Here is a 27,953-nt window from a genome sequence, read left to right on the forward strand (position 1 = left end):
TTGCGAAACCCAGCGAGAAGGGATGATGGAGCATACCGAGGAGATGACGCCTCCGATTCTTCGCAATCACGGGGGGTGGGCAGTATTCGTCTCTGTCGAGTATTTCGATGAGGCATTACTTCCTTGTGTCCATCGCTCGCCATCCCTCCTCAGCAACCAAGAACGGAAAAAACAAAAGCAAAACAAGGTGTATGAGCTGTTCCAATACAGCCAAACAAATAATATTACATATTTTATAAAAATAATTTACAAAGAGGCCAGGACAGTAAGTATGAAGCTAAAAGAGCGACCGAATTATAATAAAAATGCCGAATGTCTGAAAGATATGAAAGAATCGTAGCAAATGGAAGATTGTACAGAGAATGGAAGCAATAAGCGAAACTTAAAGAAAATCTATTAAAAATGACTAACCGGGGAACACCAGGTCATGAAAAAATACACGCAGATTGGTTGGAAAAATTCACATAACTACATAAAATGCTAATTCATAACCTGACAATATGCATAAATAAAGAAAATTGCCAGAATAGATAATTAAAATTAGAACCACACTGGTGCAAAAAGACACAGCGAAAGTTAACAATTAATTAAATTTTCATTCCCTCAATAATTACGGATTACCCCGTGAGCATTATAAAATATAAAAAAGGAACACATGAGGTACTATATATAAACCACAAAGTCCTTAAGTGGGTAAGAAGCAGAAAACATTACATAGACATGACATAGGTCGACTACTATAATACGCACAGCGTTTGATCAATTATTCGCAAGGAACTAAACTCTTGTAAAAGAAATGGTATTTAAAAATTAACAAACAGTAAATTTTATTTGATAAAAAACAGGAAAACTAATATGATTTATTACAATTGAGTTTTTTGATTTGTTAATAAGATTCTGTTCACAATTTGAATCATTGTTTTATTTAAATCCGATCACAGCTTAGCTTTGCCCGTTGGTTATCGTACGCTGTCGGTATCACCTGCACTACGTGAAGAAATCCTGACCAAATGGTGCACAAGTACCGAAAGCACTTTGCACATTTCCAAAAGATTTGCCAGTAATAACTAGGAGGAATAGGAATCGACGGCAAGACTGGCAAATTACAACGGTTGGTAATGCAGAGTACACGTGGAATTATAACGATGCGAAAACTAAACCACGCAAACTGCAAACGCTAACAAGCCAAATGAAAACCCTAATAGATGTAACACAAAAAATGTGGTACCCCACCTTGAATTAATGTAACTGAAACTGCAAATTACCTTATAAAATGTACCCTTTCACCATCAAAATATAGCATAAGCTCAGCAGATTACACACAACATAGACAAGAGAGTCAAGGAGGTTAGCAAGGTTACGGAGAGGAAACACGAACTAGTCACGCACGGGATAAGTGCAAAAATGACTTGGATCGAAATGTAAGTGGAGACCTATAGTCCTCTCCAGTGAGAAGTTAATGGTTTGTAGACGTTGCAATAACGCAAAGTAATATGGGATTAAAGTATTTTGCAAGCTAAATGCTAAGAAATACTATCGTTTATTGTCAGAGCAATCATTTTCGATGATCTGCCTGAGAAGTATGACTAAGGACAAATAATAATGGTGTTTATACTAATAAGATTCATTATTATTATTATTATTATTATTATTATGATTTTTAAATATTAGTTTTTTTTGTTTTTTACATGGGGGTCACCACTTATCAAGGCCAGAAGGCCACTCAGGCATAAGGGTTATTGCGTGTACAGTAATCAATGAGATAGTATTGTAGTAATCATTAGTGTTGGTGGTTTTGATAGAGTGTCTTACTTGAGGTGGCTGTTTGTCAGGAGTTTGTTCATGTTGGACTTGAAGACATCTAAGTTGTAGTCAGGTGGGAAAGAGGCAAGCGGCAGATTGTTCCACTGGCGTGCAGTTAAGTAGTAGAATTAGCATTATAAGTCGAGTAAATATGACAACAGCGAAACAGAAAGTTTGCTAGCAAACTCATTAATATTAAACAAATGAGTAAAGGATGAAATAAAACAAGAAAACTAAAGCAGGTAAAACTGATTAATGAACGCCGAACAACAAATCACAACTATGAAAGATGATGAAACAACTTTAAAGAAGAAACAAATGACTTAATGCAAAAAAAACAACATTTTCGTTAAATTTGCAGAGCAAAGATATCGACAAATAAACTATTATTCTCCGTTTTATGTGTGATTTTATTTTTTCGATCAACAAAAGAACATAACGCTTTTCATCTATTTGCTCGGGTTAATCTTTTCTGTTTTATTCGAACGAAAAGTGATTTCTACTAATTATTTTAATGATGTCTAAGTTTTACTCGAAAAAAGTGCTGTTCGTTGACTTTTGTTGCTCTACTAAAATTATTTTACTGGCGTTATAGGAAAAAACGGGAAAATTTAATCAAGGATAATCACGATATAAAACATGCATTATACAAAATACTGTTATTATTTGCGCATTTAATACGACTCTTTAAGAGAACATGTGTAAAGCCCGAACTTAATAAAGACATATCTTGACCAAGTGACCCAAAAACTTTTTAAATCATCTGAAAAAAAACGACAAGACAAGTCATTTGCATCCTCGAAATAAAGACTTCCTTCAAAATTGTTTTGTTAACAACCTCTTATAAATAAGTGTAAGAAAACATATGAGTTAAGAGCATGTTGATTACTGTCAATCATTTTAAGATATAAATGCTGGGTGCAGATATTTCTGAAATCAACTACGTTTTGTTTGTATATACAATTGTACGGTAGGTTCTGTTAATATAACTACAACTCGGGTTTTTCCGTTTTTAAATAATCTCATCGTTGTTTAATACATTGAATGCGTGATACACAGACAACATAGAAAAATGCTTCCTAACAAATTGGTTTAATTGAAGGATGAGAGAAAAGTGAGATGGGAGATTACTTGTGAATTAATATCCAAAAAAGGTATTCGTAAGGTGGCTGATTTAAAACGGGTGATTATATATGGATTTAATATGGCGACAACCCTGATGATATAATGCAGCAAGCATATTGTAGAGTTAAGTATAATAATCAAAGAAGAAAGCGCCCACGTGTATTTTATCTTGCGGTCAGACAACTTATCTTTATTCAACAGCAACAAATTATAGTTAATAAAATATCCTTTTTCAAAACCATTATACAAGATATCAGTTTCATCAAATATCTTGCTGGTACTCAGCAGCCATTGACACCAAGGCTGGTAGCCACACATTGCTATGTAGTGAATTTGCAGCTTTACAGCAAGCCAGATAGCATTAATCACAGAACCTTTTAAGGAATTTAACTATTCTCTTATTTATTATGCCCCAGTTCTTCTGTCTCCTGATTTGTTTAAAAAATTAGAATCATATTTACTGTGAAAGTTAGTTTTTTTCCAATTCTCTTGTAGTTGTAGGATCTGAGAGAAAAATAAATTAAAGATGGCAGCCATGGATTTATAAGGTGTAGTCTCGTTGAATCTCACGAAATCTCCTCTTCCACTGCACACGTATGCCAATGGAATGGTGTCAGTTTTCTAGTAAAAAACTTGTTGGCAGAGGTAGTGGAGAGAACACGTGCTGAAAGTTGAGAGGGAAAGTTGACAGTGACGAATCCTAGCTGAACTTTAGCGTATTGTATTTATTTTATTTTGTTTTACTCTTTACCAGCCCATTTACTTCACATATATAGTGAAGAATAAAAGCTATTACCTGCAATATTTATGTTTCGTATTTTTGCAAATCGTTGATGCAATCGTGTGTATAGAATTTTTTTTATATAAATCGAGCGGTGATATCAGGTACGAGCGAAAGTTGTTGAGAACCGCCGGCAAAATAAAATAAAATGAAATCAAAATTTAAATAATTAAAAAAAAACGCGAATTATTTGTTACGATTTTTTTTTCTTCAACATATAAACATTAAGTCTTTAACATTAGATTAGAGTTCAGATTTGTGAATGTTTCTTTAAAGATAAAAAATTGACCCTCTGTTAAAGATTATCCTAATCATCATAAAACGTAATTCATTATTATATCGAGCAACTTATTATATAAATAATCCGCAAAATGAGGAAGAAAGAACCCCTTTAAATTTACACGGTTTTACCTGTTTATATATTTATAAAGAACGTAGGCATGACGTTGGAACAATTATCGAATTAGTAGAATATGTTCATTAATATACCTATATATACGACTCTTTATTTTAGGTCTCCTCGCTGGCCATTTTGAAATGCATTTTATTTGTATCTATAAGTCCCTCTCAATTTATTGATTATCATTTCAAGCGTGATTTATACTTATCGTCCGATTAACATATTATTAAGAAACATGTTGTTTCTGTAAGGTACAAAAGGGAGATATATATATATATATATATATATATATATATATATATATATATAGAGAGAGAGAGAGAGAGAGAGAGAGAGAGATGGCAAGAAAAACATGACATGAAGAGACAAACACGTTAAACATAATACACTTTTCTTGTAAATAAATCGGCAGTTTATCGATTATCGAAAAGTTGATGTAATCAATAATAACTCGTCGTTCTATTTTAAGCAATAAAACCATGTTATCCTTTTTTCCACATGTTTATAAATTGTATAATTTTATACTTTTAAATATAAAGAATTAAGTAACAAGCCGGTTTATTGCTTAAAGATTCGTAATTCAAACACATTATTCTATGATAGTGTAAATTACATTAAGATGTATCAGCACGATCGACATTATTCTCTGATATGTTTTATCCATTCTCGAATAAGGTACTTACAAGGGTAATACATGAAGTTTGTTAAGATTAATAGTGATATATGTGCTTAGAACCGACCGACATCGAGCATTGGCACACCCGGATTATTTACTGTAGCATCGTAAGTTCTCGATATCAGAATTGAAAATAAATCTCTTATCATTAATTTATTTTTATTTCGGACTATTAGTCTCATCTGAGACTAATAGTCCGAAATAAAAATAAATTAATATATAATGATCATCTCGAAAAATGAATTCCAATTAAGGAATAATATATATATATATATATATATATATATATATATATATATATATATATATATATATATATATATATATATACCAATCGGTACGGACCCGACTATGGAAGATCAGATAATAAATAAACGTGGATTTATAAGATCAAAGAATCCAACCTTGATCGCCCTTCGGGGCCCGTGGCGCAGTTGATAGAGACTTTGAATCTCTACGGTTACAGATGAGAATTGTCATAAGATAGCGGTTTCAATCCCACCCAAAGCGTGCCAGAGGTTAATTCGTCAAAATGTGGTGAGACGACAGCAACTACGGATGGCAGTGATGGCTGAGAATGCAGTTAGGATATTCGAAGTTCCTATCCGTCGCGGTTACCACCTGACGAAGACCAGAGGAATAGTTGGCCGAAACGTTGTGAATAAACAAACCAATAAAAAGATTTAAAAAAACAACTAATAAAGATGAGACTAATAGTCCAAAATATAAAATAAATTAATATATAATACTCATCTAAAAAAAATGAATTCCAATTAAGGAATAATATAAATCTCATTATTCGTCCCATGTAATTGGTGTTACCCGTTTAGTCTGTGTTTGTTCATGGTATATAACACTGTTTATAATGCAGCATTAGTCAGAGACGATGAAATACCATACAGATGTCGTCAGATAAACGGGCTGCTGTTCAGTAAGTTTCTAGATTATTCTTGTTATAAGATCTTTTATTCAAAAACTTTACCTTCACTTGATGTATCGTCATAACAATTTCTGGAACGTCACATTGAAGTCCTCTTCTGTGACTGTATAAATGAATAGTTAATCTCCTGAATTGTCCCCAAACGGCAACCTCTAAGGTTTTCCTGGAATGGAGGCATAATTAAAAGTCACAGGGTGCAAGGAGTTGACTATATGAAGATTGAGGAACTGGCTTGATATTCATCTTGGTCAAATTGTTTTTGACAGGGATGGAGTTGTGAACTGGTGTATTCACATCTTAAGTTCCTTGCGAATACTTGATCAAACTGTGTGCGTATTGTGTCTATTGACACGCCATGGTCCACATAAAAATCTTTATTTGGGCAATCAACTCTGGTTGTATGACTGCCTTACTCCTCCCACAATTATAACCATTCCTCACAAACCCCCTTCCTTCCTTCAATCTCTAATATTACTCAAAAACTGATGGTCAATTCAGGCATGATTGTCCAAAAGCAGTCGTAAGCATTCAACACATTACTGTGGAATTTTTGCAATGTGTAATCCAGAATTTTATTGCATATCCTTCTTCCAAAATGTCCTTATGTCTGGATTGCATTTTTGAAATTCATCAACTGTGCAAATCAGGCTTTAGCTGTTGATTTGGACCATGAAATCAGAAAAATTGGTCAATTATCTCATGTAATGTATAGTAATAATATATTTCCAGGAGTCTGCGGCAATTTCAAATGTCTGTAAAATGTCCAAAACTTTATTACGTCATCAATCAAACAATAACAGTATCAACAGTTCTTAAAGGCGTTGATTTTAATATATAGAAAGTATCTAATAATCTAATTTGGTTGATTTGGTTAATAGGAGTGCGTGCAATAACACAGGAAGTCGCGAGACGAATGAACTGTCGGTAGGCCATGTATTATATATTATATGGGGAATAAAAGGCGAAAAGGATGTAAAAGGAAAGTATTAGTAAAGTGAAACAATTCTAATGCTGGCGTAAGTAACACATGTTAATGATTGCCTCTCTGATACGTCTCCATAGCATCAGGCTTTAATAACTGACGTACAATTTTGCTACAATAATTGGCGTTTCATAATAGACATAATACGGATGTTTATGTCTTGAAACGATGAATTTATTGCTGTAAGTAAACAAAACTACAGCTTTACTTTAAAACTTTCATTGAAAAATCAATTGATATAATTTAATTATGTAGTAGAGCTGACATCTATTCAATGTAGCCGCCATCAACCTAAATCCCTGCCTCGATACCTGTCTGGAAATTGGAGCCTGCTTTTTAGCTTGGCGGGAGCTCGGCGAATACTTTGCGAATAGCGGCGGTCAGCCTTGCTTTTATGTTGTATGAGCTCATAAATATGCGGTTCTCAGCGTATGCTTGAATTTGGTTCATAATATTAGAAATTTGGATTTTTCATCTGCGAAATCTTCTGAGAATAACATTCAAGATGAGACCAGCAGTATTTAATATTTAAATATTACGCCAATATTTTATCATTTTCTTGGTTTTAAAGAATAATTACATATCAAATCAATAAGTCAACGTGACCCTGATCTCACATATACTTATCCCATTTAAACCACGTATAGTTTTTTTGCCTGTCGGTCAACCCGAAAATTACTCGAACATAAAGGTTAATGAATGTAAGATGGTATTGTAGTAGTCGTTAATGGTGTAGATTGAGTCGAATTTGATTGTTTATGGGAAAATCTCTAGAAGAACTTGTTCACATTGGATTTGAAGGTTGCTATATTGTAGTCGGGAAGCAGGACAGTGGAATAGTGTTCCACAGGCTGGCAGTTCTTAGAAAGAAAGTTTTTTCATTCAATCTGCGTTTAGATTTAAACACAGCTGGAGAGTGTGGGATATCATATACAGTGGTTGTAGCTAGTCAAGTGTTTCTTCTGTAAAAGTTTTGTAAGGTTTGTTATAAATTGGAATTCAATCAAACATTGACATGAAAGGATCAATAGAGCAGAAATAGGCTCGAAACGTCTGTGGGAAAGAAGTTACAGGGAAGAAAAAGAACATAATTTCCGTGGTTTTGAACTCTAGCATACACACATCTTCTAAAGATATGGTATTTAACGAAAATCAGGTCAACAGATTAAGTGAATAAGTGTCCTATATAATACGAGCGACATCTTAAATGATTTCCTCTTACAATTATAGCAATATTCTGCAGCTGCCTTGAAATGCTACGTGTTTAATATCCTGATTAGTAATATGATAGGTATTGATTGATCAGTACTCCTAACTTGAGTAGTACTCATTTTTTACTCTATAATTTTAAATCTTTTTTCACCCTAAACAAGACAGCTTAAAACTTGGACGTAAGGTATGAATATATAGGGACGTGTCTAAAAGGGAACTTTAAAGAACTGAGTAGCGGTATCTGTTCACAATACATTTAAATTTCTGCACGTTACACCAGTCATGAAAGCAGAAAACAAGGTAGGATTTCAAGGTTCTAGCAGTCCCAGTATCCAAGCTATAGGATAAACAAACTTTACGGAATCTAGAAACCTCCACAGTAAAGGGGTGAGATTTTGCTGTTTGTTCAGTAACTATGAAGTAAGTACGGTGAGGGTCACATGTGCTATGAATTGATTTTCAACATTCACACAAATCAGGATTCGCTAGAGGTACGCGATATTACAAAATATCTATATAATTATAAACTCATATGACCTTGTATGTAATCCACTTTCCGGTTTACGACATCCGGTTGCGAATGCGCGCATAAACATTAATCCATAACAACGTAAACAAATAAACGCAAATCACTTCTTTTGAAGATCTTGACCTGCACACTGAAATATTAACGTTATTATTTCAAAATTATTATTTAATATGGGAAGAGTGATGTTTAAAATAACTTAAACGTAATACAGAAATGAACGATGTAAAAAATAATGCAGACAGTATTAACAGTTGTTTATTTGGATAATTAAAACGTGAAAAAAACAAAAACGAGATAACAATTGGGACGCTGAAATATTAACGTTATTATTTCGAAATTATTATTTAACATAGGAAGAGTGGGGGTATAAAATAAACAAAAGACAAAAGAACAATTGGGACGCTGAAATATTAATATTAAGCTTTCGGAATTATTATTTAACATGGGAAGAGGAGGGTATAAAATAATTGAAACCTAATACAGAAATAAACGATGTAAAAAAGTAGATATATCAAAATTTGAATTTAACTATAAGTATTATGGTATCTGTTCAGTGCACATTTACCTATAAGTATGGTCAGTAACTGTAATTTTTTTTTAAATAATCAATTATAATAAACAGAACGACTCATAGAAATATATTTATATTCTTTTTTCATTTTAATATACTTTCATAGAAATGTTTCTGTTATGTAAAAAAACTATTTTCTTTACGTCACAAGTGTCACTCTCATACATGAATTCAATAGCTAATATAACATACTGACCCAACGGGTCACGGATAGTCTAGTATTTATATAAAATTGAATCCAGCCGTACTGGAAAAATAGAAAATTTTCACCGAAAATGTTTAGTGCGCCAACTCGAAGAAAAAACAAATCACATAGAAAGCAAAGTTTTTAGATATAAAAGTTTTTATACTATTCCGACATGCGTGGTATTTCTTGATATATATATATATATATATATATATATATATATATATATATATATATATGTATATATATATATATATACACCATGTGGTAACTGATTAATTATTTTACAATATGCTTTACAATATCAAATGTAGTGGAACATATACTTTTTCTTTACTCATCGAAGAACAATAAGCAATCAAAAATTGGTATTTATACATTATCTCTGGAATACACCTGAAAAAGTCTAGTATGGTTTAGTAAGCGATGACGTAAGAGTTATGATACTATTTTAATGTTTTGGTTGTTTATATTTTTATTACGCACTATATTCTTAAAAGATAAAACAGTACAAAAGCAGGGAAACAAACAACATATTCACGTTCGGAAAATATATTGCCCTTATATTTGTAAATAAAGTGTAGTAAATCAACCAGTATTGTTATAATTTCTGTAATTTATCTCATGTTATTAAGTACTTTTTTGCGTATTTACTGATGGCTCGACTAATGCTATTTACTGCACTACAACGTGTTCCATCGCAATTTAGAGATATTTAGCGTTTATGGGGTGCATATTACACTAACCATTCTCTTTATCAATAACTGCAATCATAACATACCATTTAATCGAAATTATCTATCAAAGAAGTCGAGAGAATAATTATGCTTCAACGAATTCAACAAACGGGAAAATATTTTGAGTCTAAGATATAAAATACGAAGAGATTATGTAAAATCTATCAAATTGTCACTAAAATAAAAAGTTTCTATTTTCGTTGTGTTGTGCATATTCAGACAAATCGTCGATTTCCAATTATTTCTCTCTGTGGAACGATTCAAAAAGAGTCGCCAATCTAATATTTCCTGCACAATCAGCTTGGCTTCACTTTTTCTGTCCCGTTGACGGAATGTATCATCCTTCTGCCTGTTTTACAAGTATGTTAATAGTAGCTGCTCCAACGAACTATTAGCCAGTGTACCCCCATCTACGTTAATACTCTCGACAAGCCCGCCAAGCAGCAAAATCCCACCCCTAAACAGTAATCCCCAGATACCAGAATGCCTTCTACTCTAAAAGTTTATTCCCTAGGAGTGCAAGACTTTGAAATTCACCTCCAGATTTTCCTTCCACTGACTACTTACATGCGGAAGTTCAAGAGCCATGTAAACATATTTCTTGTTGGTAAAATCCCTACAGAGACTCCATTGGGAATAACATCTCAAATAGTAGCCTGCTACATAAAAGTTGCCCTGTGCCTTGTTTTGGATAAATATCCAATAAAAATGCCGTTTATGGATCCTTGCTGGCACATTATCGTGATTCTAATATATCGAAAAAAAAACACACATTATGTGTAAAACCAAAAAAGTATATTGCTTATATTGGAGAGAAAAGTTGAAGAAGTTGATTGATGCTAAGTTTTTAAACACATTTGAAACTTTTATTCACTCAAACAACGTTACAAGCGAAATGTGAATGCAAACATTGTTTGTTTCATGTCTTTCCCAAGAAACACAATTTTTCGTGTAATCATTTACACGCTAGAAATTATAAATCGCTTTAAATTAATTCTTGATCGTTATCTTGTTTAATATCAAACAGTAGATAACAGTAAGAGAAACACGTGACAATGTTCTCATTATCTTGTGTTCAATCCGAGCTATAGATAAATGAAACAAAAAAAAATCCTCTAATAAAAGATCAATACCTCTCTTCGCAAGATATTGTCATATCTACATAAAGACAGGATTTGTATTAAATATTTGAGAAATTCAAATTCTCAATAAGGAATACACTAACTTAGCATGTTTACTGCATAACAAAATAATAAAATTAAACCATATTACTTATTGTAAAATACATTTTTATAATAAATGTATGTTAAAACTGTTAAATACATGGCAATTACAATAACATTAAGGTGTAAATAATAATAGCGTGTAAAACATGTAAACAACTTTCGGCGAGGCACATATATCTCTAATATAGAAATCGTTTTTTCTATGTATGCACAATTGTACTAATATTCCTTACTTTTACAAATAGATTATTGAACATAACAATGTCCGGGATAAAATATCTCAAAATAATTTCATTAATTATAAAATTAAATTAACAAATTAAATTAATCATTATTATATATTATTCAAGCAATATATATATAGACAGCATATCATTCATCATATCATAATAATAAATATATGCCAAATATAGTTTTTACAATTATACACAAACTACACAATATATCATAATGAACAATATATGTCAAATACAGGTTTTACAATTATACTCGAAATAAACAATATATCATAATAAACAGTATTTATCAAATATAGCTTTTACAATTATACACAAAATAAAAAATATATCATGATAAACAATATATGTCAAATATAGTTTTTACAATTATACACAAAATAAACAATATATTTTAATAAACAATATATATCAAATATTGTTTTACAATTATACACAAGATACACAATATATCATAATAAACAATATATATTAAAATAGGTTTTAAAATTGTATATGAAATAAAAAGTATATCATAATAAACACTATATATCAAATATACGTTTTACATCCATGCACAAAATAAACAATATATCATAATAAACCATACATGTCAAATATAGGTCTTACAATTATACACAAAATAAACAATATATCATAATAAACAATATATATCAAATATACAAACAAATAGGATCCTGAACAGAAGTGTGCGTTCTATCCCAACCATTATCAATGGACCAGAGGTTATCTCGTCAGCGTCAGACAAGGCCAAACTATTTGCAAAGAACTTTGCAGCTAATTATACCCTATGCGACGAAGGCCATCAACTCCCCATATTTCCTCCTATAACACAGAACAAGCTAGGTAATATACAAATATCCGTGCATGTGGTCGCCAAGCTAATAAAGAACCTAGATTCCAGTAAAGCAACTGGCCCTGATGGCATCCCAATTATAGTGTTAAAAAAGCTTCAACCAGAACTTGCTCCCATACTTACGAAACTATTTAAGCGCTGCCTTAAGGAGAAGTGCTTTCCGACCCCCTGGAAGACCTCATCAGTTTGCCCTGTATTTAAGAATTCAGGTGATAAGTCATCTCCCTCTCAATACAGACCAATAAGTCTTCTCTGTGTTATGAGTAAGTTACTGGAATCAATATTAAATAGAGAAATAGTCAACCACCTCAGCAGAAACAACCTTCTTAGTGACACACAATATGGTTTCCGCTCTGCAGGATCTACCGCAGATGTGCTGACGGTTATATCCCACAGGATTAGTGAATCTCTTGACAAAGGCTTCCTTTCTAGGGCAATTGCTCTTGACATATCAAAGGCCTTTGACAAAGTATGGCATAAGGGTCTACTTCACAAGATTTCCAGCTACGGTATAACTGGAAATGTTTTCTCAATCATTAAATCATTTCTCTCCGATAGGCTCATAAGAGTAGTGGTAGATGGACAAAAATCGGAGGCCTGCAATATAAATGCTGGAGTCCCTCAGGGGTCAATCCTCGGCCCAACTCTCTTCCTGATCTACATCAATGACCTCCCTAAACACATACTTAAATCATTCGTTGACATCTATGCTGATGACACGACCATCTACGGCAACACATCAAAGGCTGTAAATGACGAAGTTCTCTCGGATTCTCTCTCCTCTGATCTCGAACGCGTGGTTCAGTGGGGGAAGATGTGGCTAGTTACCTTTAATGCATCTAAAACCAAACTCCTATCCTTACATCATCAACGCTCTGATCCCCAGCTGGCATCAATTGTGATGGATGGCTCTCGTCTGGGTGAGGCCCCGTGTTTTGACAAGCTTTAGGGTTTGACCTTTACTCCTGATCTGAAATGGAACACGTACATCAAGTCTGTTGCCAAGGTCGCAGGAAAGATGGTGGGATCCTTCTACCGCTCCAGAAGATATCTCACTACTGATGCAATTCTCTATCTATATAAAAGCCAAGTACGGCCAAGGATGGAATACTGTTGCCATATCTGGGCAGGAGCTGCCAAAAACAGCCTATCATGCCTTGACAGAGTACAAAATAGACTTCGTGGTTTAGTGGGGGATGCCCTTTTCTCTACCCTGCAACCCCTCTCCCACAGAAGAGACGTTGCGAGCCTATCCTTGTTTTATCGTTATTTTCATGGCAGGTGCTCGTCTGAACTCCAATCCCTGGTGCCCCCTCGCCAAACTTTCACGAAAAACACCCGTCTAGCTGAATCCACTGTGAAAAATTTCCCCCACTCTATATCTGTGCCTAAATCAAAACGCGGATTTCATGAGCAAAGCTTCTTTCTTAGAACTGCACGCCTGTGGAACTCTGTTCCGTCTGCCTGCTTCCCTCCGGACTACAACTTGGATGTCTTCAAGTCTAATGTTAACAAATTCCTAATGAACCGCCCCCTAATTAAACACTTCATAAAATCTCCTCACTAACGTGATGTACTTGCAATAACCCTTATCCCTGAGTGGCTTCCGGGCCTTGATAAGTGGTGATCACTGTGTAAAAAAAAATATATATAGTTTTAAATCATACACAAAATAAACAATATATCATAATAAACAATATATGTCAAACATAGGTTTTACAATTATACACAAAATAAAAATATATTATAATAAACAATGTATGTCAAATAAAGGTTTTACAATTATAGACAAAATAAACAATACATTATAATACACAATATATATCAAATATAGTTTTTACAATCGTATACACCATAAACAATATATAATAATAAACAGAACATGTCAAGTATAGGTCTTACAATTATACACAAAATAAACAATATATCATAATAAACAATATATGTCAAATATAGTGTTTACAATTATACACGAAATAAATATATATCATAATAAAAGTACATGTCTAATGTAGATGCTACAATTATACAAAATATAAAAATATATCATAATAAACAATATATGTCAAATATAGGTTTTACAATTATACACAAAATAAACAATATATCATAATAAACAAAACATGTCAAGTATAGGTCTTACAATTATACACAAAATAAACAATATACCATAATAAACAATGCATATCAAATATAGTGTTTACAATTAAACACAAAATAAACAATATATAATAATAAACAAAGCATGTCAAATATTGGTCTTACAATTAAACACAAATTAAACAATGTATCATAATAAACAATATATGTCAAATATAGTTTTTACAATTAAACACAAAATAAACAATATATAATAATAAACAATATATATTAAATATAGGTTTTACAATTATATACAAAATAAACAATATATTATAATAAACAATATATATTACATATAGGTTTTACAATTGTATACAAAATAAACATTATATCTTAATAAACAATATGTATCAAATATAGTTTTTACAATTATACACAAAATAAACAATATATCATAATAAACAAAACATGTCAAATATAGGTCTTACAATTAAACTCAAAATAAACAATATATCATAATAAAAAAAAATCCATGTCAAATAGAGGTTTTAGAATTGTACAAAAAAGGTTAAAGACTGCTTGAATATTGTGCAGGCAGAAACGAATAAAACATTATACTCATTTTTGTCTTTCTGTTTCGCATAATATAACAAAAGAAAATTATATTGTAAAACGAAAATCTCCAGGGAAAATTTTATAAAAATCTTAATGAATAATGATATTTTGATCGCTATTAATTGAACTTTCCGCTTGTTTATTAACAAAATTACTCGCATGTTTTATAACGCAGATGTTTACTATGAATACAAGAAGCTTAACTTATGTTTGTGATTCACATGTCGAATGCTGTAACATTTATATTTCATTCATCTCAAGTTAGCCGTATGAATGGCAATTAATTACTCTGCCAATAAATTCATAAAGAGATGCCACGTATTTCGTGCATGATCCTAATGGATAAAATTGTTAATATCAAATGTACTCTTTATATTTTGTTATATTTATTACACAAATGTATATTTTTATGTAGTTTAAAATGATAAAAAATAAAAAACTGCAAATATTATATATATATGTATATACATATATATATATATATATATATATATATATATATATATATATATATATATATATATATATGTATGTATATGTATACAATACCCCGAAAAAGTTAAAATACTCATTTTAAACTGTCGGTTTTTGTATTTTTAGCTTCCGAATTGTAATAGAACTTTTTATAAACACAGAAAATATATTGAAACTAAGATGGGAACAATGGGAAAATAAAAAAAAATAATAATCTAACACAACGCGAACAGAACACTTAATAATTAGCAACGCAAAGGTGTTCAGGACATTTACAAAATAATATCTAGTATTTTATAGCATAACCATTATTGTTTATTACAGCTTGAAGACGTGTTGATTAATCTACAAACATTTTACATGTGTCTCGTGTTATTTTATTGCATTCCTTCACACAAATTCTCTACAAATCTCGCAGATTGGAGGGTTCTTTTCTATGGATCCGTAATTTAAATTTCCTCCATAAATTTTCTATAGTGTTGAGATCGCGTGACTGACTAAGTCACTATAATACATTCACTTTATTTGAATTAAAACAACTTTGCGTGAGTTTCGCAGTGTGTTTCGGATCTGCATCATGGTGAAAAATCCAGTCTGATTTAAATTTGAGCAAATTCACATTTTTACTGTTGGAATGGTGTTTTTGACTGGTATTAAGCAGGGTAAACCGGGGTAATTCCACCCCAACTTTACGAAAAATTGTTGCCAAAGACAAAATGATAGTTTTTCCTAAGAGAAAATGTAACACACACACACCCACACCCACACACACACACACACACACCCACACACACACACACACATATATATATATATATATATATATATATATATATATATATATATATATATATATGTCTAAGTAGTAAAATAGGTCAAAAAATTATTGAACTCATGGAACAGGGTCAGTGAAAAAACATGCTTTAAATCAATTTCAATATTTACGAGAAAAGGGGCAATTCCCTCCCCCCACATCTTTCTTCCATTCCCTTGGTCTCGTTTCAGCATCAGAAGTTTAAGTAATAACATAACTGCCCTATAGTGTCGTTACAAAACCAACTAACATGAGTAAAGCAAACTCTACATTTCACAAAAGGTAGTCTTGCCCATTGTTTGACTGAAAAGTTTTCGAAGAGGTTTCTTGATCGGGTTGATGGAGTTTGTTCATCATTGTCGTCATCATCACCATGGGGTGAATGGTTTAACCAGCCCTCATCACTGTCCCCGATTTGTGAATCGTCATTAGTGATGGTAACATGTTCTTTCCATTTCTCTTTACTTTCTTATTTCCTGCTGAGGAAGTTTAATCTACATCGTTGTTGCCAACTCGGGCTGACCATTTTGGCTGCCAATCTTCATCACTTTCAGTGTCACAATTGAACGCTAGCTCGGACCCGTCATCAGAAGATATTTCCAATCTTGATTTCTTCCCATTTCCTTTTCACTTTCCCTTTCCTTTTCACTTTCCTTGATCCTTTTCTCTTCCCTTCCCTCTCATTTCTTTCCCTCCCTCTTTTTAGCTGGCCCGAGTTTTGCTCTTTAAGGCTGCCTTTCTTCCTCTTCTTGTGCCATCCTCTGAATAAATTCGGCAGATGTCAGATTCTTCCCATATATCCTAGCAACTATTGTTGCTAGCATAATCCTTTAGGACTTCACAGAATTGCTGTTGGGAAATTCCATCCCCCTAGAGGGTGGATTTCCCCTAAGGGGCATATATGATGAAACCCACCCATTGTATTTACTATACCTGAAATAGAAAGATTGAGTGTTTCAAAGTGAAGAAAAAAGGGTAACAAATTAGTATAAAATGTGTCAGATTAAGAAAGCAACATCTTGACTCTATGACCTCATCATAAAAAGTGCGAAAGGCGGACTTACTTGATGGGTGAAAAAAGATGATCTTTTCAAGCTTGAAGCAGTCAAATCTCCCACCAACATTCCTTCTGGAAAGGAAATGCTATTCAACGGAAGCAACTCTATTAAATGGACGACTTAAGTAAGGAATGAAAATACACTCCTGATAACAGTTATTTGCCATTATATGAAAAGGGGGTTGAATTTCCCCGTCAGTGGAATTACGCCGGTTCACCCTATTTTTTCCTCAAAACATTAGGAGTTTTTGGAGTGCAAAACAAGTCAATTTTGGTCCCATCTGATCAAAGCACGCTATGCCAAAACTTTAGAAACTTTCCTGCATTCTCATTTGCAAAATGAAGCCTAGCATGAACACACTTTGGCTTAAGATGTGGCGTTTTTGTTGCTGATCTCGAGAAGATGTCTTAGAGGTGAAGGGTTCGAATGGTCGCGTCCTTGCTAGCTTTAATTTCACTGTTTTCTAATTCCTTATGCAGCCCTCATAGAGTAATCTAGGAAAATTCACAACCTTCCCTCTAAATAACCTTTCAGCACGTTTGATTATTTTTCGAGGACGATCTGATCGAGCCAAAGGAAGGGTTGATTTGTGAGACTTCCAGTGCCGAATTATTGTTCCAACAGAATTCAATGGACCGATCAAGTGATTGGATATAATTCTATATCACAATCGACTTTGACTTACAACTCGTTTTCTGAGCTCTCAACCAATCTGTTTATTCTTTCCCTTGATGTGGTTACCTACAATACGGTTATTAAATAAAGAATGACACCATACTTTTACTAATAACTTACTTCGATCTTTATTTGTTGTGGGGCTCATTTGGCTCCACAGGAACGAGGCGAGAAAACATGTAGTAGGTGGTTTACAAGTGTATTAAAAAAATTACAAAGATATAGAGAAAGATAAAGAGAATAGTAGTATTTGCAGGTATCAGTAACATTTCGCTCCCCGAGGTATAATTATCGTTGAGATCTCGCTCCAGCGTACCGGCCTAACAACACTATTGCATATTGCAGAACATTCTAGAAGCTTTTAAGCATTTTACCATGATAAACCGTCATGAAATCATTAGGAAATCTAATGAATTTTATATGTTTTGCAAACTTTTGTGATGCTAATTATTGAGTTTTCTCTTCGCGTGTGGTAAATTGTTATTTTTAAAATTTTTCCTATCTTAGTTTCAATACATTTTCTATGTTTATATAAAGTCTCATTACCAGTTCGAAGCTAGAAATAAACAACTGACAGTTTCAAATGTGTATTGTAAATTGTTGCGGGGCACTTTATATAAATTTAAAAATGTAAACCTCATATAGGTTACATAATTTGACTAGAAATATATTTTAGTTTAATTTTTAAGAATTACAAAATGTTTTAATAAGGAATAATACATATTAGACCATTGCAATTTTCAAAGTTAAAATAGAAGAATGCAAACGCCCCACCGGTGAGTAATGGTATTACTCCCCTCACTTTGCCTGTAATTTATGTGAATACATCTTTCGTTCCTAAAAATACTGTTCCTTTGTTCTTATTACCATTTAATTCCATAACAACTGGCGGCGAGGATTCAACTTTCACACGGGTTAACTCCACAAAAAAAAAGAAAAAATAGCTAATTGACTTCAAAGAACGTCGGATTTACAAGCTAAGATATTCGCTGACAATTACGTTCTAAAAACATTAAAAAAATGAAAACGAACACAAGGCAAAGTTATCGACGAAATTTTAATTACTCTTTTTGTCTTTATATTTAAATTGGAAAGAACTGTACAAAACGCATTTTGTAATGTTTACAAATGAAGAAGGAAAAGAAAATAAAGATAAAAATGTTGACCCAATTTTCACCGCGAAAACAATCCTGTCGTAAATGTCGACTGTTTATCCGCATACAAATTTGAACATTTGTCAAAGGAAGTGAAAAGTCTTTTTTCTACTTTGTTTTGCTGTTAATTTATTCAATATTTTAACGAGAGAGAAATGTTTCTTTTTCTTCTTTTCGTTTTATTTGGACAAAAAGAAATACGTTTTTTCATTGAGTGAAATTTTATGAAATATACTATTTGTTACTGTCGGTCCTAAAGTGAAAAACTTTTTTTCTGTCGTGTGGCTAGCCCCTCCAACACACATAAAAACAGCCATGTTGGTTAAATTCGATATAATTCCACAATTATTTTCATTCTTTTGCAACTGTAGTGTACCACAGTACATTTTCTCTTGTTTTTGCTTCACAAGTTAATTTTTTTGTACACCCTCATATTAGGTTATCTAGGAAGTTTTTACCAACAAGTAAGAGACACATTGCTCCCTCCTTTATACGTATACACTCAAAGAAAGCACATTTTATTTTTTTTATTATTTTATCTCTTTTCCCCAGTCAAAAACGGAAATAAATTTTTCTTCGTGGGTTTGGAAAAGCCAATAAAGTTGAAGTACGTTAAACCAGTATTAATAAAGCTAATAAAGTCTCAGATGGCCGCGCAACAGAAAGCTGAGCAACATTTAACGGGATAAACAGCTTCAGTTACAATTTCAAGAAAGGGAACAAACGTTGTGAGGAGAGAATGTTACTTCAACAACAGAGGCAAGGGGGGCTATTGTTTAAAATAGTTGATAGAGCGGAACACAGGGACAACAGTTTTGCTTTTTCTCCAAGTACAATATATATGGAACGCTACAGAAACGTAAAAGTACCAATCAAAGTTGGGAAGGGACGTTTTACGCTTTCTATCGGATATATAAGGACGTATTCACCGTAGATTGTAAAGAGTGGAGCAACGCTAAGAAACTTCACCTACTTTTGAGGAAATTAAGGACCACAGAACATAGCAAGTTATAGGGTTGTATTCTCCCCAGGGAGATGAGTGAATTGGAATTTTCTGAAGCGGTCAAACTTTTCTGTGAACTGTTCAGTCCGAATTCTACGCTTTTTCATAGAAGATGGAAGTGCTTGAACCTGCAAAAAAGTGACGACGACGATTACCTAACCTACGCGTACGTGGTAAATAAACACTGCGATGATTTCCATCTATCTGACTTATCGGCAGAGGACTTCAAGTGTTTAATTTTTACGCAGGGTCTAGTCTCATATAAAAATGCTGAGATTAGACAATGTGTTTTCTCTAGACTTGAGGGCGAATTGGGCCTCACCCTCCAGTAGTTGGCCGAGGATTGTCAACGGGTAGTCTGAGTAAGGAAGAACTCGAGACACGTCGAGGATTCAGGTGTAACAGTCATTAGAAGGACGACCTTCAGACCAGAAAAATACTCACCCCGAAAAAGCAAAGCTGGATGTAAGAAAATTCAGGCTACAACCAATAAGTACCATCCAATCACACGACCCAGATCCCCTACAAGCCCGTGCTATCGCTGCGGTGGAAAACATTGGTCGAGTTAATGTTTTTACAAATATAAGTACTGCCACGAATGTGAGAAGAAGGGCCACAAAACAACCCAATGCAGGGAGAACAAGGTCAAAAACAGCGTCTGAAGGACTAGATTCGACTTGGATTCGAATAAGAACCGGCGCAATATGTCAAAGCTAACATCGCAAATAAAACTTTGCATCTACAATTGGATTTCTGATCATATCTGCCCATCATTAACCTTAAGACATGGAAACGCCTAGGGGAACCAACCATGCTGAAGACGAACAAATCAGCTTAATCTATGACATGCGATAAAGTTGAATTTGAGGGAGAGCTCACACTCTTGGTGATCGTAAATGATGTTACTAAAAAGTGAAAGTGTATGTACATAGGACATCCGAAAACATGTTCGGTACTGATTTGATGGAGCGATTCGAATTGTAGGACAAACCTATGAATAAATTCTATAATAGCGTTGATGAATCGTCTACGGAAGCGCAACAACTAAAGAACGAGTTAAAAGTGGAATTACCGGAAGCATTCTAACTTGGACTAGGAAAATGTACAAAGGCTATAGCAAGATTCGAACTAAAATTTAAAAAAAACACTGCTCGTTTTCAAGGAGAAACGAAACGTCCTATTTGCAGCAACAGAGAAATCAAAAAAGAAAGCTTCAACAGAATTTGCCAGAGGAGGCATAAAAAACTGAAACTACAAAGCCGGAAGCTAAAAATAAAACCCGCCCCCAAAAATTCCCCAGACCAAAGCAACAATTTTTACACGTGTATAGGATTACACCCGACCAGAACACAGCAACAACAGTCTCACCTGCAGAAACTGTTTGCGCGGAAAGTTAGATCCGTTTTTGACAAGGTCTTACCCAAACAGTCAAATCCAATATTGACCACTTATGTACTCAGTAAACGTCTCATACCAGGTGAAAGAGTGTTTTTGAAAAGTTATAAAAACAACGCCTCATTCTGGGAGGTGGTTACAATTACTAAGATAATCTGTGACATGGTATATATCATCCAAGGACCAACATATACCCACAAACGTCACCAGAACCAACTAAGAAGATGTCGATCAGTTGAAACCAGACGACAGCTCACCATTGGAAGATGAACCGATGAATAATGTCTTCGAAATTTTTTATCTTGAACCTTCTCAACCAACACCTGGACTACGGGGGTTGTTCCGTAAGAGAAAGTTTTCCGAGATATTGATGGTAAACCATAAAAGGAAGATTTACGAACAAAGAGCTTGGGAGGGGGTGTTGCAGACGCCCTTCCATGGGATAAAAGGACTATCTCTTGACATCACTTCCTCTGGTGACGTAACTTCCGGCATCGAGTACAGGTGCCGGCAGTCTGAAATTGGCACTCGACTAAGCCGGTCGGGTGCAAACGCCCCATCGTTGAGTAATGGTATTACTCCACTCACTTTTCATGTAATTCATGTGAATACATGTTTCGTTCTTAAAAATCATGTGTTCCTTTTTTCTTATTACCATTTAACCCCATACTACCTCCATTAAAATATTCCTAGTAAGAGATATTATTTTCTTTTAATTAAACCAAATTAAATCTTGTGTTGTTCATAGCATTGGCGTATAATGAAATCCCTGCATCATGACTGTTGTTACGTTAGGCAGTTTCCTAAATCTGTTTTAGACTGTTGTTCCTATTAGATCGGCCTTTTATATATCATCGTGTAATCCTGTTTCGACAAAAAATGTACTTGGGAATACAAAGTTGTCGGGCTTATCTATAGCAGTGATGTTCGCCAGACAAGCAGACTTATTGTGTTCAGGGCACGGACGGCGAAACGAATTCAAGACAAAACTTTGTTTAGTAAATTGCCCACAGACCAGTGCATAATTTTATAGATCGTCTTAATGTAAAAAAAAGTATGTGTAGGTTTAAAATATGTTCAAATTTTTCTGTCAAGCAGGCTATAAATTCTTCACTAATTTTAAAAACAGGAGAGACATGGCATCTTCACAAAAGAAGTTTGGCCTTGGGTGATGGATCCATAAATAATGGTATCCGCAGTGAAGTTATTCTACGTGTTATTTGTTTTATATAATGTTCATATCTTTATATTTGTTCTTTATATGTTTTTGTATGTGTTTATAATTGGCTTTTAATTAATATTTTATTTTTGGCTCTTAAGTTGATATGTGCCGCGGATGCTCTTTTTTCTTTGCCTGATTAGATATTTTATTTCTTGTCTATTTTCGTCTATCAGATCGATGTTGGAAGTTCTAGTGAATAATTAATCGGCATAAACGAATGCATATTTGGCTATGAAGTTCACATTGTGTAAAACAGATGCGCTACATAAAGCAATTCATATGCATTACCATTATTGCGAGTAACAATTCAAGATGCATAATATGATGAATTTGACAAGATTCGTTCTGACGTTAAGACTAAAAAGGAACAAATAATCTTTCTTCTTGGTGATCGTAATGCGAGAATTGGTAGTGATTCTGGAGTTGACAAGGAAAACATAAACAAATACAGCATCGATAAAATAAAGTTTAATCGGACGTGTTTACTGTAAAAACGTGCTAATTTAACGTCTCGTGTGACGACCTGTCCTCTCACGATTAATATATCACAATAGTAGGCCGCTGTCGCAACGAAGTTACAAATTTAGTTCTAGTTAGTTAGTACCCCTACCGGAATTCTGCGACACAGTCGTTCTCATTAAAATAAGGTTGATATTACGTCAGTCACAGCAGTGTATGATCTATACTATTTTCCTTTCTCTGCTTGAAAATTAGAATTATCTAACATGATTGTTCTTCTTTTGAGTTTGCTGCTCAGCATTAATAATAATAACGCCGGTTGTATTTTCATATAATTAATTATTCACAAAGGAGAAACATACAAATATTATGTACTGTTGTTCACGGGAGCATCAAAATAATAAGGAATAAAATGCCGTTTGCAAGTTTTCTCTTTCTGTGTGTTACACAGTCGACGAACGGGCCTTAGTCAGTTTCTCTTCAATAACCGATTCTCGCTTCTAATCGATTAATTGACGAGTGCTTATCATACGGCGGGGTGGGGAGCGGTTGTCAGTTTTCACGGATTTACTCAATCACGATAATCTGCAAAAACTGATTTTTACTTGCTCTGCACGAGCTTATGTATGGCAGGTTAGGGTGAGTGGTACTGCGCCACAGCGTCCAAGCCAACTAATCCCCGTCCAATTTGACACATTTTAATTTTCTTGATTGGATAATCAAAACACTTCCCCCCCACATCCAGATTAGGTAACATTCCACCAACGTTATCGATAATCGTCTTACGTACTCGGGAAACTTTAGTTACCCCTGAGTCATCTCCAGACCCGAAAATCCGCTAATATCTCCAAATAATCAAGTTTCATAGCAATATTGTTTCATAATGTCGACATTATTTTTATTTTTACAAAGGAAATGCATTTTACATGCCTTGCCATACGACATCCCCGTTTCAACTGGCAGGGTGATCCAGTGTTTTCCGCGTCTGCCATTAAAGTACAAAGAGCTCAAATTCCTCTTTCCCTGGCTCCTTCGTAGGGCAATTTTCAACCATAGAACCTATTTTTCTCTGTGTAATCCTTTTCATTATTAATCTCTTCTTACCGTTGCTGGTTGGGTCACATTAAGTACAACTTCATTATCGTAAAAAAGCTTTTATTTTTAGAAATTGCGAGGAATGCAAACCCATTTAGCAACACCAGCTTTCAAAGTAGACAAATTATACCTTTTATCAGCGTTCGCGAACAAAGACAGGAAATATTTTTAATGACAAATGCTGGAAAAATAATCGTCGATTATTTAATATCACTGGACTACAAAAAAACAATTTTCATGGTGCCCAAGATAATTAACTTTTTGTACCTAATTTAAGGGGGCTGATTTAAGAAATCCTGCAACTTGTTTCTATTAGATAATACAAAACAGGCGAGATGGCCGTGCCCCAAAATTTACGCGATGCTCATATTTGCAGCCAGTTGATGAAGACTTATGTGTTATATTTCAAGTAGCCTGTTTTCGTTGGGCGCTTTTATTTTTACCAAAGAATAATTGTACTACATTTGTAAACGCGGTCCAGACACTCAATTTCCGGGTGCATACAATTAGAAATTTGTTTCTTTCATTAAGTTTCGAATCTAGAGTTCATAAAAATATCTAGCTTTTAGTTTTCTTATGGTTAGCTCTGGAAATTCCATGCAGCTATATTTGAAAGAAGTGCTATAATTCTCAAGAGATTTCACAAATTGTTTTATGATTCCAAGCGTTATGTGAAGAGGAGGAAACACAATTTTGAAAAGCTCAACCTAAGGCGGAACAAAAACACCGAAAGAGCCAGGAATCAGTTCACTGCTCACAGGCGAATTTTCTTTTATCGAGTGTTTTGTTCTTACCTTGCTATGCTACAAACACAAGAAGCAAGGGAATTTAGGGTAGTCACCTTGTAGCCCGAGGAGAAAGTCATAAAATCTATACTAAAAAGTAAGGAATCTGAAAGCAAGTACGTAATGTACAGGTACTGTTTATTTAAAAGTAAAAGTTAATACTGAAAGGGAATAAGTGACAGATATGAGAAAGCAAAAATAATAACTAAACTGTAGGAAAAGTAAGTAGTTAAAGAAATCAAAAGTTCGTAAAGAAATTGAACATAAAATATCAAGTTGTATAACAAAGTAAACAAACACATTGTCCAGAAGAAGAAATAAGTAAAACATACCATTGATGCCGGAAATAAGAGCAGAAAAAGAAGAAAGAAGCCTGGTGTGTCGCCAGTGGTTGTAAAAAAATGAACAAAACAAGATCACAAAGGAAATTAGAAAAAAAAGTAACTTTTTAGTTATGGGTGACGTAAAGGAAGATAATGGGCCAATCAGAACACCCAATATATAGGTAAAAATATATAAAATAGCAAATACCTCAAGAAATTTACCTGATGAGAACAGAATAATATAATTTTCGGAATCAGTACCCCAAAATTAGTCTAAATCAGCTTAGAAACCTTGGGCGCCAAAATTTGTTTGCCAGTGTAATGTAAGTTAAAATGAAGCATAGATTAAAAATAATATATATATATATATATATATATATATATATATATATATATATATATATATATATATATATATATATAAAGAAGCTTAAATTAAGAGTCGATCTGCTGAGATAAGCTACTACACGTCTTCAGCAATGACGGTTTATATTCATTTCAAATTACCTAGACAACACGGCTAAAGAACATTGGAACATTTATTTTATTTCATTTTATTTCATTTTATTTCATTTTCATTTTATTTTATTTCATTTTCATCCCAAACACGGCACATTGCCACTTTGAAGTAGGGGGCTACTATCAGAGACATGAGCTACTGGGGTACTATGTAGGGAGTTGGGCAGCAAGATGCCATTTCACGTTACACTTGAACTTCTGCATGTCAGTACAGTTGGGAAGCAGGGACTCAGAGGGAATTCCAAATCTAGCGGTTCTGAGGAAGAAACTACTAAAGTAAAAATCTCTCTATCATCTACAGATATTTACTGTGTAGGAGAGGGATTTAGCTGCTTGTCAGGTGTGTCGAGGGTATTTACGTATTGGGGGCACAAGTGCCTGGAGTTCGTCAGATAATTCACCATTAAAAAAGTAGTAGAACAGGCAGAGAGATGGAACATTTCGTCGGTAGGATAGAGGCTTGAGCTTAGATGACAGTTTAGGACTTATCAGATTGGCAACACTCTTTTGAACCTTGTCTAGGAGGGAGAGACTAGTGGCAGATGCACCAGCCCAAATATGACAACAATACTCCATACATGGGCGAATGGTGGCCCCATAGAGGTGCAGGATACTTTCGGGCGTTAGTAGCTTTCTAGCACGGTAGAGAGAGCCTACCTTCTCCGCGGTGGTTCTGGCAATGATCTCAATGTAATTGTTCCAACTCATCTTTCCTGTGAACGTTAGGGCGGAGAGTTTAAAAAAATACTTCCAGATAATGAATCTTTGGCCATTACTATTAGTGGTAGAGAAGGTTTCTTGTAATTATTGAAGGAAACAAATTCAGTCTTGGCAACATTGAATGTGACCATCCATTTTTCCCATTTCACAACAGATCAAAGGTCATCCTCTAGTGTTTCTGCCATTTCCTTAGATATGTGTTCTTTTTGTTTTCCTGTCGTGTCTGTTATAGAGCGTGGTGTCATCAGTATGATACCCGTCTCAGAGGCTATTTTATCAGGAAGATCATAGTTGACTATCAGGAATAATAAAGGCGCAAGGATAGACCCCTGAGGCACCCCGAATTATATCAGCTCTTTATATGTACGACAGTCGAGGACAACCTGGAGTTTTCTCTTATATAAGAAGGATTTAATTATGTTAAGTATTCGTCCAGTAATAACGTGTGATTTGATTTTCCTGGGAAGGCCATCGTGTCATACCCGGTCAAAAGCCTTAGATATATCTAGAGCTATCGCTCTACCCTCCCTTGCTTTGTCCAGTGAATGGTATATACTTCAGAACTTGCAGTTAGGATATCGGCTGTGGAACGGGCTTGCCTAAATCCATATTGTTGGTCGGTTAGAAGTTTAGCATCTGTAAGATGATGAACTAGAACTCTGTTAATTATGGACTCAAAGATTTTGTCGAAAAGGGGGAGGAGGCTAATGGGGCGATAATTTACTGGGTCAGTTTTTTCGCCAGAATTCATGAAAACTGGTAGTACAGGATCAGTTCTCCAGCAGTCCGAAAAGCAAGATTCATTAAGGCATTTGTTGTAAAGTTTCGAAAGAACTGGAGCTACTTCGGCTGAGCACTTTTTTAATAGCACAGTCGGGATGAGGTCAGGTCCGCATGCTTTTGAAGTGCCAAGACTTTTTTATGATAACATGCACCTGAGAAGGAGTGATTTTCAGATCATCTAGTGTAGCATCTATCCGCAAAGGAAAGTCAGGGAGGGGTGGTTAGCAGGGTCCAGTGTGGAGTTGGAGGCAAACCGACTACCAAGCATGTTAGCTTTCTGGGTGTCTGTGCAAACAACCTCATGATTGTTGGATAGTGGGGAAATTGTTAATTACCCATTATTTACTACACTGTTATCCACCTTATTTAGGTTTGGAAAAAGTCGATTTCTAAAGAAATATAAGAATTAACACTCATTTGAAGACAACTATAAAATTCGTTACTTTTCTAAACCAGATATTATTAAGAGAAAGTTTCTAATTATTTAGCCGAGGTTATTATTGTGAATGTAATCCG

Source organism: Euprymna scolopes, chromosome 16 (genome assembly GCF_053919585.1).
Source record: "Euprymna scolopes isolate OS-2025 chromosome 16, ASM5391958v1, whole genome shotgun sequence".
Classification (NCBI taxonomy): Eukaryota; Metazoa; Mollusca; class Cephalopoda; order Sepiida; family Sepiolidae; genus Euprymna; species Euprymna scolopes.